Below are 13,364 nucleotides of genomic sequence, written 5' to 3'. Positions count from 1 at the left end.
GGACCTGGAGGGTATTATGTTAAGTGAAATAAGCCAGACAGAGAAAGACAAATACCACATGATTTCACTCATATGTGGAAGATAAACTAACCAATGGACAGAGAGAACAGTTTGGTGGTTACCAAGGTGGTTGGGGAGGGGTGGGCAAAAGTGGTGTAGGGATGCATTTATATGCTGACTGACAAACAATAATGTACAAGTAAAATTTCACAATGTTATAAACTATTATGACACCAATAAAAAAATAAAAATAAAAAAAATAAATGCCTGGATGTTCTCGTTCTCCTACTAATTGACACTGTCTCTACCGCCTAGGACCTCTCCTTCCATTCCTGTATCTATAAAAATGAGTCCATTGTCTATATATTATCTATGTATCTATCATCTCTTTGCTTTAGTGTGGTTTGAACTCAATGATATGTCCCATTTATAAGATAATTCTTTCTGAAACGTAAAATAGGAATTGGGACCAGACACCCTGTTAGAAGAATGGGTTCACCCTCCACTCTCTGACAACATGAGGTGTTTAATTTAGACCTTTCCTACATCTCCACAGAACCTCTACAATCACAGGAAATTATGAGTCATTACCTGTGAAGCACTGGAGATCTTTAGGGGCTGGAGTGGTCCATAACCTCAGCAATGTCATGATTGTCAGCCTCTGGGTCTGTGCAAAGTTTCACATTTCCATGATAAATTCTATTGACGTGTTTCTGTTATTTCACTTCACCTTGTGATTCCTCTTGATGATGATTCCTGGTTCTTTCCTTTATCTCTTCTCTTATTTTGCATCATTGTTCTAGTTCTGTAAATTGTTTTCATTACAGTAGCAATTTCTCTTTTTTTTTTTCACTTCAACCTTAGGTAGTTTTTTAGAAATTATGTTTACTGTGAATATTTTGAAAGAACCCACGTGTGTATAAAGTTAAATCAAATGATGACACAGATACACTACACCCCTCTTCCCTCACAAAGTCCCCAACCCAGGGAAGGAACACTGTTCACAGTCGGTGAGGGTCTCTCCAGACAGATATTCATTTATTTGTGAATGATCAATAACACCTCTGAGAACACTCCTCTGCTTGACCTCACGCTCAGTGAATTCCTTCTGTGCATTCCCTTGTCACAAGTCCTGATCTATGTCCATACAACACATGTGATCATGACCAGTGGAATCAGTGCTTCCACCAGCCAGGACTCATGTCCCCAGATATTGGCATATGTTTATCAAGATTCAGTTTTCTTCCATAAGACTTTAATGACTTGAATTACATAATCTATTTATCATGATGAGAACAATTAAGATGAGATTGCAAAAAATGTAGATATTCTCTTAATCCAAAATTAACTACTCTGACAAAGAAGACAACTTTTAGAGTCTGAAAAAGAATGCTATTGTGGTAAATGGGGTGATTCAAACTAGAAAAGCTTAAAGAAACATATGATATAAGCCTATGCATAATCTGTACTCAAATAAGGTCAAAATGTCTTTTATTTTTAAGGCCACCTTAATGAGCCCCAAGTTATAATTGTGTTTGATTAATTATAGTTTGTGATAGGAAAGAAAAATATAAATTTGGTATCAGAGAATTATGACCCATAAAGTATTCTGGCAAATAATATGTATTAGGGTTGAAAACAATAGAGGAGTATTTTCAATTTCATTGGCATCTTTATGATCATTTTTGAGACAAACACATTTTATAAGCATGTGAATGTGTCTGTTAAGTACCATCTGTTCATATACATTGCCCTCATTTGTTTTGTTTTTGGTAGGTTAGCAATTGAATTACTTTTGTTATACTGAGGTTATTGTTGATAGATTTCTCTTCTATGTTCTAATTTTTTAGAATATAATTTTAATTTGTTTTTAATATAATTTCATTATGAATGAAATTTTTATGAATTTTCTTGTTATAGTTTTGAGTCTGTACAAATTTAAGTGTTTTCCATAAGTGTAAACAATGTTAAATCCAAATGGAATTTAAAAATCCATAAAATCAAAAGTAAAATGAGAGAAAGTGAGAACAGTAGTGTGTTCATTCATAAATAAATGAACAATTAATTCATTTATGAATGAATTCATAAAAATTCATTTAATTTGTTTTTAATATAATTTTGTTATGATGAAATAAAATGGCCTCTGCTTTGGACAATGTATAACGATGGTTTCCTCAATGCAAAGTTATGAAAATACACTCCAAAATTTTTACTTAGAGATTTATCATTCTTTACAATTTCAGACCCAGTGTGTTACTTAGTTTTTATTATGAGGTCAAAACTTAACTCTATTTTATTGAACTAATGGTACAAATATTTAAATACCATGTATTAAATAAAGAATTTCTCAAGAAGTTGATAATTTATTTTTATCAGGAAAAATATATCCAATTACAAATGTGTGTGATTTGTTTAGATGCTTTTTGTTCTGTGCCATTGACTTTTCTCATTTTTTTGCATTTTAAGTATGAAGCAATAGTTATTATCCAATGTCTTCGTTTCTCTTGAGTTTTTATTTATTTTCAAAATTTTGATATTTTGTAATACTTGGAAAGTGTTAGAAATATTACCAAAAATATATATGATCAAAATATTTATATTTGAATTATGTTAAATCATATATTTATATTGTAAAATTATACTTACAGATATCATCTCAGCCTAGAGTTTGTCTCTGCTATTACTTATTTGTGATCACCATATTTTCATAGATTTTTAAACTTTGCTTCTATTTTCCTTAAAATTACCTAATTTTAGTGTTATTTTTGCCAAAGTTGAATTAATAGGCTTGTTTCTTTTTTTTAATGAGTTCATACCAATGAATTTTCCCAAAACGTGATTTGCAAAGGACTTGAAGATACCTTTGCAGGATTATTTGCATTGTATATATCCCTTGGAATTTTAATTGAAATGTTTATTGTGAAAAACAGCAATTCACAAGCAGTTTTAAGAACTAATACAGACAGACATTGTGTATACTTTACCCAGTTTCCCTAATAGTAACATTTTCCAAGACAATATTGTAATATCACAACAATGACATTGGCATTGATCCTGTGGTCTTATTCAGACGCTCCTAGTTACGCTTGTACTCAGTGTGCGTCTGTGTGTGTGTGTGTGTGTGTGTGTGTGTGTATCCCTCTGGGTTTTAAAGCCAACTTCTTTGTCTGGATAGGCCATAAGGCCAACACGCAATTGTTCTCACTTTTTCTCTCATTTTACTTTTATGGATTTTTAAATTCCATTTGGATTTAACATTGTTTACACATTATGGAAAACACTTAAATTTGTACAGACTCAAAACTATAACAAGAAAATTCCACAAACTTTCATTCCTGTCCCTCCAGTCAGTTAATTCTCTGTCCCTATATTTATACTCTTCTACTTGACTCAGAAAATAGCATATTTTGTACACTTTTCTGGACCATAGTTTTTCCTGGAGAATATATCCTGGAGAAAAGTCCACAGAATTACTTCTGCTGTCATGCAATGTATATGTTCCTGAAAAGCAGTAAGCTATGCAAAATGGAAAATATAAATCACAAGTCTTGTTGAGACCCTCAAAATTTCATCAGTAAAACATAAAACGGAAGAAGGAAGCCTAATAAATACAGTAGCACAGTTCTACACATGTTCAGAGTTTGAGAAACACGTAAATCTATAATAAATATGGCACTTGATCTTAAAAAGCCTGAAATTAGTTTGTGGAAGTGGGTGGCTGCAGGGTTGCAGCTTGTGAGTTATTGTGAAGTGGTGGGAGGAGGGTTGCCTAAAATCAGACTGTTGCCTAAAACTCACCCACCAGAAGTGAATGGGTTTGGCTCATAACACATGGTGAACTGGGATAGCGGGTAGTTGTTTGAGTTGTGTGCTGTGTTTTTCTCTTCCTACGTGAGTTGTTTCAGCTGGGTGCAGTTTTCTGCATTCCAGTCTTTCTCGCAGAAGAAACACACATAACCAAACATAAAATTAGTTTTATTCTCAAAGTGTGTCCTAATTTTTCAATTGTGTTGGAAAACATTCTGGAACAACACTGACTGGATCTGTGTACGGAGATCTCCTTTCCTCATCTCCACAGCTGGAGAGCTCTGTTGTGCAACTGTGCCCTCACTCATTCACCTAGGTCCTTAGAGATGGCCAATGAGGCTATTTCTCATGCAGTTCTTCAGTGAATTGCCTATGCACAAATATGCACATAGTGTTAAGGCCCTCTTACAGTGAGAAACTATGAGTTAGGAGAAGCACAGAAAAGTACTTTATAGTGACAGATATTTATTTCTGCTTTTTCTCCTACTAATTCCACTAACTTCAAAAAAAAATCAGCACCGCTTAGATACTGATGCCATGGGTTCTGGCAAATTGGAATTGGGGATTATCTTCCTCACTCAGAGTGCAGTTGGGATCCTTGCAAATTCATCCCTCTTTGGTCTTTATAACTTCTCTTTGCTCACTGGACACAAGGTGAGACCCACAGACCTGATTCTCAACCAACTGGTCTTAGCCAATTCCTTGGTCCTTTTCTCCAAAGGGATACCTCAAACAACGGTGGCTTTTGGATGGAAATATTTCCTGGATGATGCCGCATGTAAACCTGTCTTTTATTGTTACAGAGTGAGCGCAGAGGTTTCCTTTAGCACTATCTGTCTCCTCATTGGTGTCTAGGCCATCAAGCTCAACCCTGATATTTGTAGGTGGATGGAGTTCAAGATTAGATCCCCAAAGCTCACTGGCTTCTGCTGTTTCCTCTGCTGGATCCTATGTCTCTTCATAAATTCATGTATTCCTATAATGGTGAATGGTCCATTAAATTGCAAAAACCTTAGTGTGAAAAACATTATGGATACTGTTCCTAGAACGTGGTAGGGAGATTTAACATATTATATGCAGTCATGTATATTTCTCCTGACTTTATTAGTTTGATCTTCATGGTTTGGGCCAGTAGCTCCATGATCTTTGTCCTACACGGACACAAGGAGCGAGTCCAACACCTTCACAACAACAGCCTCTCCCTCAAACCTTCCCATGGGCCAGAGCCTCACATACTATCCTAATCCCCGTGAGCTCCTTTGTTACCTTTTATTCAGTCTATACCCTCTTGACAGTTTGGATGACACTGGGTGCTAATCCAGGCTGGTGGATGGTGCACAGCTCCGCACCCATGGCCTCATGTTTCCAGTGTTCAGCCCCTTCGTGCTCATCGTCAGTGACACTCGGCTCCCTCAGTTCTGCTTTGCCTGCAGGACACGGAGAAACTGTTTTCCTAATGTAGTTACACTGCTACGGGTTTGTGCTTTTCCTGGCAGGGAGTCATTCATTTCAATATTTGTTAATATTATATGCTAGGAATTTGTGATGCCATGGCAAATAAGGCCGGTAATGTTCCTGATCACATGCATCTTATAGTAGAGCTAAAAATGAATGCAATGTTCTTGATTATACACAGATTCTTCAATCTGTGTTAGGCTGTTCAGTGAAGATGTTCAGGGGACTTTAAAATACTGTAATAGTACAAAATTTCTAAGTTTAGGGAATTAGGAGACATCTGTCACTTTGAGTTTTTGAAGATACATGGAAGGTTTTTTTAAAAATATATTTTTGAAACATAATTGGGTCCAGTTCCTTCTGACAGAAGGAAAATCACCTGGAAAGATCCTATGCAGCCTCAAGGGATTGGGAAAAATCCTGTGTGTTGGGGGTGTTGAGAGATGAGGGGAGCAACAGACTATGAAGCTAGAAAGAAAGGTGATGGAGGGTTCTGGTTGAGTGCTTCTGACAGGCCCAGAAATCTGAACATTTGTTTTAAAAAATGACAAGACAGTGAAGGGGTTCAAACTGTGGGTGAAAATGTCAGTGATCCTTATTTAAATTAAATTATTTATAAAGTATTTAATTCAAAATTTACTTGTTTAATAGTTAACTATTATTATGATTTAAATGTTATAGATTGAATATTAATTAGTCCTCAAAGAAAATGCATTATCAATTTCTAAAGGCCAGCATTTAGTTTCTTATATTTAGGTAAGATTTTCTTAGCCATTTTCATGTAAATGACAATTTCTGAAACAGAACAGCTGAGTTTTATAAGATTTAACTCTTCTGGTAAACTGATCATACTCTTGTTTACTTTTGGATTTTTCTTTAATCTTTTATTATCTGAAAGTTCCTAGCATTTTTGGGCAAGTTCTTTTTATTTATCTACATAACCTCTGTAATTATATTTTATCTTGAAATGCCAATAGTTTTATTTATATGCAAAATTGTGAGTCTTTAAATCTTGCTTATTTCCAACTTTGTCACATTTATTTTTATTCCTATATTTTACCTTCTTAAAAAATTCATATACTCTAAATATTTCTTGATTTCAGTTTTTAAAGAACAGTCTGTAACGCAGCATTTCCTTCATGAGAAAACTTTACTTTTCCCCAGCAGTAAAATAAAAAAGCAGTTGGGTACTTCACATATTACTTTTTAAAAGTATATATAAATATCTGCTTTAAATATTATTCTGGTGGGATATTGATATTGACTTATTTTTTCATGACCTTTCTTTCATTTTTAATCCAACTTTCTTGAAGCCTGGGTTGATACTCCAGAAGGGATTCCACCTGTCTTGGTCACTTGGATTACTGCAGTATTTTCTTTTGAATATTTAAAAAGCTTCATCAAGTATCCTGTAACACCTCCAATGTCATATCCTCCTTTGCATTTATGTAGTAACCAGAATGTTTGAGGAATTCATTCTATCTTTGACATGTGTAATTACTAACACTGGACTCTGTAATCATTTAAATAGTACCCATCATTTCTGTTTAGTTGTTCTTTGCCATCCCTGTATCATTTTATGGGCAAATTCTGTCCCGACTATAAATATCTCACTTCAGACCCTGAAGTGAACTACCCTCAGGTATCCCCATATTGTGGTGCATGAGGCCACAACAAGAATTTCTGTGCTATCTTGGCTGCCAGACTCACAGCTGCTATCCAGCTCCTGGGATTCCTTCCTCAGCAGAGGAATCAGGCAATGCCCTTCAGTCGGCCCATTCTCTGCCCTGCACCTCCTCTTCCCTGTACAGCATAAAGTAAAATCATTTCCTGCCAAGGCTGGGAGAGTAGTTACACAGGAGTTCCAAAATTCTGTTCTACTTTGGGGGCTGTTCTCCACAGACCATGATGGCTCATTGAAGGTAGGAGCCCACTGCCTAGCACACAGGGCGTAGCCATGTGCCCCTCACGTGAAGGTGAAGTCTTGGGCCATGAAGGGTGACTATTTCCTCCAAGATGCAAGGTAAACACTTACGAATTCCCAAATGAAAATTTCATATGACTCCTTTTCCATGTTAAGTCAATTATTTCATCATTCTGTACCGTGAAACTGTAATATCTGTGTTGTCACATCCCCAAGAAGGTAGGCAACTTGGAGAGACTCAAATGAGCAGGAGTTCAGTGTGGAGCCCTAATGGTCACTGAAGTCTACTTCAGGCACAAGACATTTTTTAAAGGCATGAATTGCGTTGTCTATCCATATCGTTAGGAGTCGCAGTTTACTAGGCCTATACCACAGGCCACATATGGGACACACAGTATATACTGCAGTATCTGTCAGCCTGAGGAGTTTCTGAAGAAGAAGAGGATTAAGAGGAAGGAGAAAGAAGTGGAAGAGGAGAAGGAGGTTGAGGGTAAAGGAGGAAAAAAACCTACCAGATTCAAATGAGTACAAAGTTCAAAGTTCAAAAAAGGCAAAACTGTGTTAGAAGTTAGAATGCTAGAGGTTGGAAATACTACATGTTACACAGCTTTGGTGGAATGACAGTGATGTTCACAAAAATGCTGGGATTCTGATGCTGTCCTTTTATTGATTGAGGTGCTGGTGTAAGAGATGTGTCGCCCCTGGGAACATCCACTGAGCTGTACAACTCTGATGTGCTCATTTTGCAGATCACCATGTGTGTCATGCCAGTCTGCCACTTTGACCCTCCATCAAATGGAAGGTGACCCTCCACTTTCATTCACAGATTCTCCTTTCTCTCTAAACCTGCTTCATGCTCCATGGCTCCCTCATGTTTAGCTGATGGCCTCATGTCCTTCTTCCTTCAGAAAGTGGAGTAAGGAGCACTTTCTCACTATACACCCATCCCCTAGTTGAAATGTGTTGCTGCAGGAGGACTCCCATTCTCTCTCTTCTCTCATCATATAAGATGGGCTTCCTCTGTCCTGAAGGGCTAGCTCCCGACATGGGCTCTGGATCCTACCTTCTCTTGACATCTGAAGGGTTTAGCCCTGCTGTTTCCACTTTCTCTCTCCTCCGTCATCTCTCCTGGGTTACTCCCATCAGCATACAAGTATGGCCTCACATCAACTCTTTTGAAAGGAAAACACTCTTGCCTCCACCACTTCCTTTAACTCCATTCCATTTCCTGACTCTCCCTGGCTCCTCTTCCCCTCTCACTGTTCATCCCGGGCAGGTCTGTATAGGTCCACAGAGACTACTCCTGTCAACGTCACCATGGACTCCATTTTAGTCTAGTGGTTACTTCTGCATCCTCAGGTCAACTAATTTTCAGTTTTCAGCAAAAGTGGTCAGCATTTCCCACTCCAAACCTTCCCTAAACTGCAGACTCATTTTTCCAACTTTTTACCTGACTTCTATTTTTTTTTGTTTTTTTTTTTTTTGCTGAGGAAGACCGGCTCTGAGCTAACATCTATTGCCAATCCTCCTCCCTTTTTCCCCCAAAGTGCCAGTAGATAGTTGCATGTCATAGTTGCACATCTTTCTAGTTGCTGTACGTGCGATGCTGCCTCAGCATGGCTGGAGAAGCTGTGCGTTGGTGCGCGCCCGGGATCCGAACCCCAGGCAGCCAGTAGGGGAGCGCGCGCACTTAACCGCTAACCCACGGGGCCGGCCCCTTACCTGACCTTCTCAGATAGGTATTGCCTCTCAGATAGATATTTTAATGTATTCCAGGCTGAGCAGTCTTTATCACAAACCTAACCCTCTCTGTCATTTCTATCTCTATGAACAACATTATCAACTTACCAGTTGATTTTTTTAAATTGATGTTTTAATAGTTTTTAACATTGTGAAATTTTGGGTTGTACATTTTTGTTTGTCCATCACCATATATATGACTGCCTTCACCCCTGTGCCCATCCCCCACCCCCATTGCCCCTGGTAACCACAATACAGTTTTCTCTGTCCATGTGTTGGTTTATATTCCACATATGAGTGAGATCATACAGTGTTTGTCTTTCTCCTTCTGGCTTACTTCACTTAACATAATACCCTCCAGGCCCATCCATGTTGTTGCAAATGGGACGATTTTGTCTTTTTTTATGGCTGAGTAGTATTCCATTGTATACATATACCACATTTTCTTGATCCAATAGTCAGTCGAGGGACACTTAGGTTGCTTCCACTTCTTGGCTATGGTAAATAATGCTACAATGAACATAGGGGTGCCTAAGCCTCTTTGGATTGTTGATTTCAGGTTCGTTGGATAGATTCCCAGTAGTGGGATGGCTGGATCATAGAGCATCTCTATTTTTAATTCTTTGAGGAATCTCCATACCGTTTTCCATAGAGGCTGCACCAGTTTGCATTCCCACCAGCTGTGTATGAGGGTTCCTGTTTCTCCTCATCCTCTCCAACATTTGTTGTTTTTTGTCTTGGTGATTATAGCCATTCTACTGGGCGTGAGGTGATATCTTATTATTGTTTTGATTTGCATTTCCCTGATAATTAGTGATGTTGAACATCTTTTCCTGTGCCTATTGACCATCTGTATATGTTCTTTGGAGAAGTGTCTGTTCATTTCCTCTGCCCATTTTTTGATTGGGTTGTTTGTTCTTTTTTTGTTCAGTTGTGTGAGTTCTTTATATATTATGGAGATCAACCCCTTGTCAGATGTATGTTTTGCAAATATTCTCTCCCAGCTGGTGGGTTGTCTGTTCGTCTTGATTCTGGTTTCGTTTGTCTTATAGAAGCTCTTTAATCTGATAAAGTCTCACTTGTTTATTTTTTCTTTAGTTTACCTAGTCTGGGTAGGCATGTCAACCAAAAAGATTCCTTTATGACCAATGTCAAATAGTGTGTTGCCTATATTTTCTTCTATGAGTTTTATAGTTTCAGCTCTCACCTTCAGGTCTTTGATCCATTTTGAGTTAATTTTTGTGAATGGTGATAGCAGATGGTCCACTTTCATTCTTTTGCATGTGGCTGTCCAGTTTTCCCAACACCATTTATTGAAGAGACTTTCCTTTCTCCATTGCATGTTCTTAGCTCCTTTGTCGAAAATTAGCTGTCCATATATGTGTGGTTTTATTTCTGGGCTTTCAATTCTGTTCCATTGATCTGTGTGTCTGTTTTTGTACCAATACCAGGCTGTTTTGATTACTATTGCTTTGTAGTATGTGTTGAAGTCAGGGATTGTGATGCCTCCTGCTTTGTTCTTTTTTCTTAGGATTGCTTTAGCTATTCGGGTCTTTTGTTGCCCCATATAAATTTTAGTATTCTTTTTTCTATTTCCGTGAAGAATGTCATTGGGATTCTGATTGGGATTGCATTGAATCTGTAGATTGCTTTAGGTAATATAGACATTTTAACTATGTTTATTCTTCCAATCCACGTGCATGGGATATCTTTCCATTTCTTTATGTCATCATTGATTTCTTTCAATAATGTCTTGTAGTTCTCATTGTATAGGTCATTCACTTCCTTGGTAAGATTTATTCCTAGGTATTTTATTCTTTTTGATGCAGTTGTAAATGGTATAATCTTTTTGAGCTCTCTTTCTGTTAGTTCATTATTAGCATACAGAAATGCAACTGATTTTTGTAGATTGATTTTGTACCATGCAACTTTGCTGTAGTTGTTGATTATTTCTAATAGTTTTCCAATGGATTCTTTAGGGTTTTCTATATATAAAATCATGTCATCTGCAAATAGTGAGAGTTTCACTTCTTCGTTACCTATTTGGATTCCTTTTATTCCTTTTTCTTGCCTAATTGCTCTGGCCAAAACCTCCAGTACTATGTTGAACAGGAGTGGTGAGAGTGGGCAGCCCTGCCTTGTTCCTGTTCTCAGAGGAATGGCTTTCAGTCTTTCCCCATTGAGTATGATGTTGGCTGTGGGTTTTCATAAATAGCCTTTATTATGTTGAGGTACTTTCCTTCTATTCCCATTTTGTTGAGAGTTTTTGTCATAAATGGATGTTGTATCTTGTCAAATGCCTTCTCTGCGTCTATTGAGATGACCATGTGGTTTTTATTCTTCATTTTGTTGATGTGATGTATCACGTTGATTGATTGGTCTGGTCTGGTCAGCTGAGCTGCAAGGTCCGGTTTTGGGGGGGCGCTCTCTCTTTTGCCCTCTGGGTCCCTGGCATGGGGGGCTTCTCGTTCGCCCCGCCCCTCATTATCTGCTCTCTGGGGTGCTCAGATGTTGATGGTACCCATAGCAGTTCTGAGTCCTCTGTGTGGGAGTTTCCCACTGGCTGAGAGAGCCTGAAGAGCTATGGTTTCCCCTGCAGAGGGCCACCCCTCCCCCCTCTCTGGGAGCTGCGCGGATCGCTGATCTGATGGGGAGGGAGAGGAGTTCTCCTTACCTCTCCTCACTTCCTCCCTGGGCCCAGCATGTTCCACTCTCAGATGTGCAGCAGTGTGGATCTTTCAGATCTTGCTTTTCACTGTCTGGGATTCCATTGCTGGTCTGTGACTGTTCCTTTTGTTGTATCTTATCAGGGGAAGAGTTCACGGGAAAGCTCACTCCGCCATGACACTGACGTCACCCCCTTACCAGTTGATTTTTGCCAAAAATGTCACAATTTTCTATCCTTGATTCATCCCTTTTCATGATCATTTAACCTGTTTCACCAAGTCTTGTTCTAAAAATTTATTCCAAATGCCTGATAGACCTAAACATAAAATCTAAAAGTATCGAAATTCTAGAAGATGACATGAAACAAAATCTTTGTTACCATGGTTAAGCAAATACTTCTTAGATAAAACAACAAAAATGAGATGTAACAGAAAATAATGAGAAATTACATTTTCTCACTATTAAGATCTAATGCCCTTCAAAAGGCTCTGTAAGGACAATGAAAAGAGGAGCCACAGAGTGGGAGTAAACATCTGCAGGTCACACAGGTGGTAAGAGACTTGTATCCATAATATGTAAAAAGTGTTACTAGGAAACAAAACTTAAATATTAGGAAAATAATTCAATTAAGAAATATGGGTAAAAGATTTCATCAGACATCTCTACAAATAATACAGACCGATGACAATTATGCACATATAAAGTTGCTCAACATCATTAGTCCTGAGGAAAATGCAAAATAAAACCACAATGATATACCACTACCTACTTATTTGAATAACTAAAATAAAAAAGACTGACCATACCAAGTTGAATACCAAGGTGAATGTTAAACACAGAGATCACATACCATTTCCAGAGTCCATCGATAGGAAGTGGTACATAGGATCCCAGGAGAAGTTTTTGGTATGATCAGGCTATTCAATATATTGATTTTGTTAGTAATTACATAACTGTATATGTTGTCAAAACCCAAGAAAAATACACAAAAGGGGTATACTTTACAGCATGAAAATTATAACAAAAATGAAAAAAGTCAAATAAATGGCTATCAGTACTTTAAACAAAGGGGCTATAAAAGAACATTCTGGTAATGACATTTTGCCAGTGATTTGGACAAATAGGCAGCAAGCATATCCTATAGGAGAAAAGCTCATAGGCTTGGGCTAAGACATCATCATGTTTGTATTTTAAACCTATTGTAAGAACTGAGGTTTTCCTTTGTAAAGAATGCATTAAAAGATTTGGAAAGGAAGGTGACATGATTTTACTTGGGGAAGATTAGAGTCATTCTGGCTGCTGTTGAAAGAGCAGACCACATGTCAACAAGGAAAGAAGTAAGGAGATCATTTAGAGACAATTACAAGAACTCAAGCGTGAAGGGATGGCAGCTGGATCTATGTTATTAGCATATTCAGTTGGGAGATACAGATTTTTTTGTCCTTTCAAAGGAGCAGACACTTTGATCATGAATGCTGTGGGGGACAAGAGAGAAAGTGGTCAAGGCTGACCTCCAGCTTGGTGTTCTGAGGGACTAGAATGATGGAGCTGCCACAAACCAAGACAGTGGCTACTGGGGACAGTAGATCCAGTCCAGCTGGACATGCTGAGTAGGTGAATAGGTATATGGGTCACTTCCTGAAGGAAGTGTGCTCTGTAGATGTAAACCTTGGAGTCACAAAGACAGAAAGAACATAATCAGACATGAGACTGGTTGAGGTTCCCCAGGTAGTGAGTATAGATGGAAAAGAGGTGAGATCAGAGATCTGAT

At 38.0% G+C, this 13,364-nt stretch overlaps 1 long non-coding RNA gene and 1 pseudogene across 1 annotated transcript in view; both read left to right on the top strand.

Annotated features, from left to right (window-relative positions):
* Positions 1-13,364, top strand: part of LOC147912694 (uncharacterized) — a 58,775-nt gene that overhangs the window by 23,548 nt on the left and 21,863 nt on the right. The window lies entirely within an intron of this gene.
* Positions 4,268-5,343, top strand: LOC101405802 (vomeronasal type-1 receptor 1-like; annotated as a pseudogene).

The sequence above is a fragment of the Ceratotherium simum genome, chromosome 33, assembly GCF_057802395.1.
Source record: "Ceratotherium simum simum isolate JZ-2026a chromosome 33, ASM5780239v1, whole genome shotgun sequence".
Lineage (NCBI taxonomy): Eukaryota > Metazoa > Chordata > Mammalia > Perissodactyla > Rhinocerotidae > Ceratotherium > Ceratotherium simum.
The sequence above is the reverse complement of the archived record's forward strand: the minus strand, read 5'-3'. Positions and strand labels throughout refer to the sequence as shown.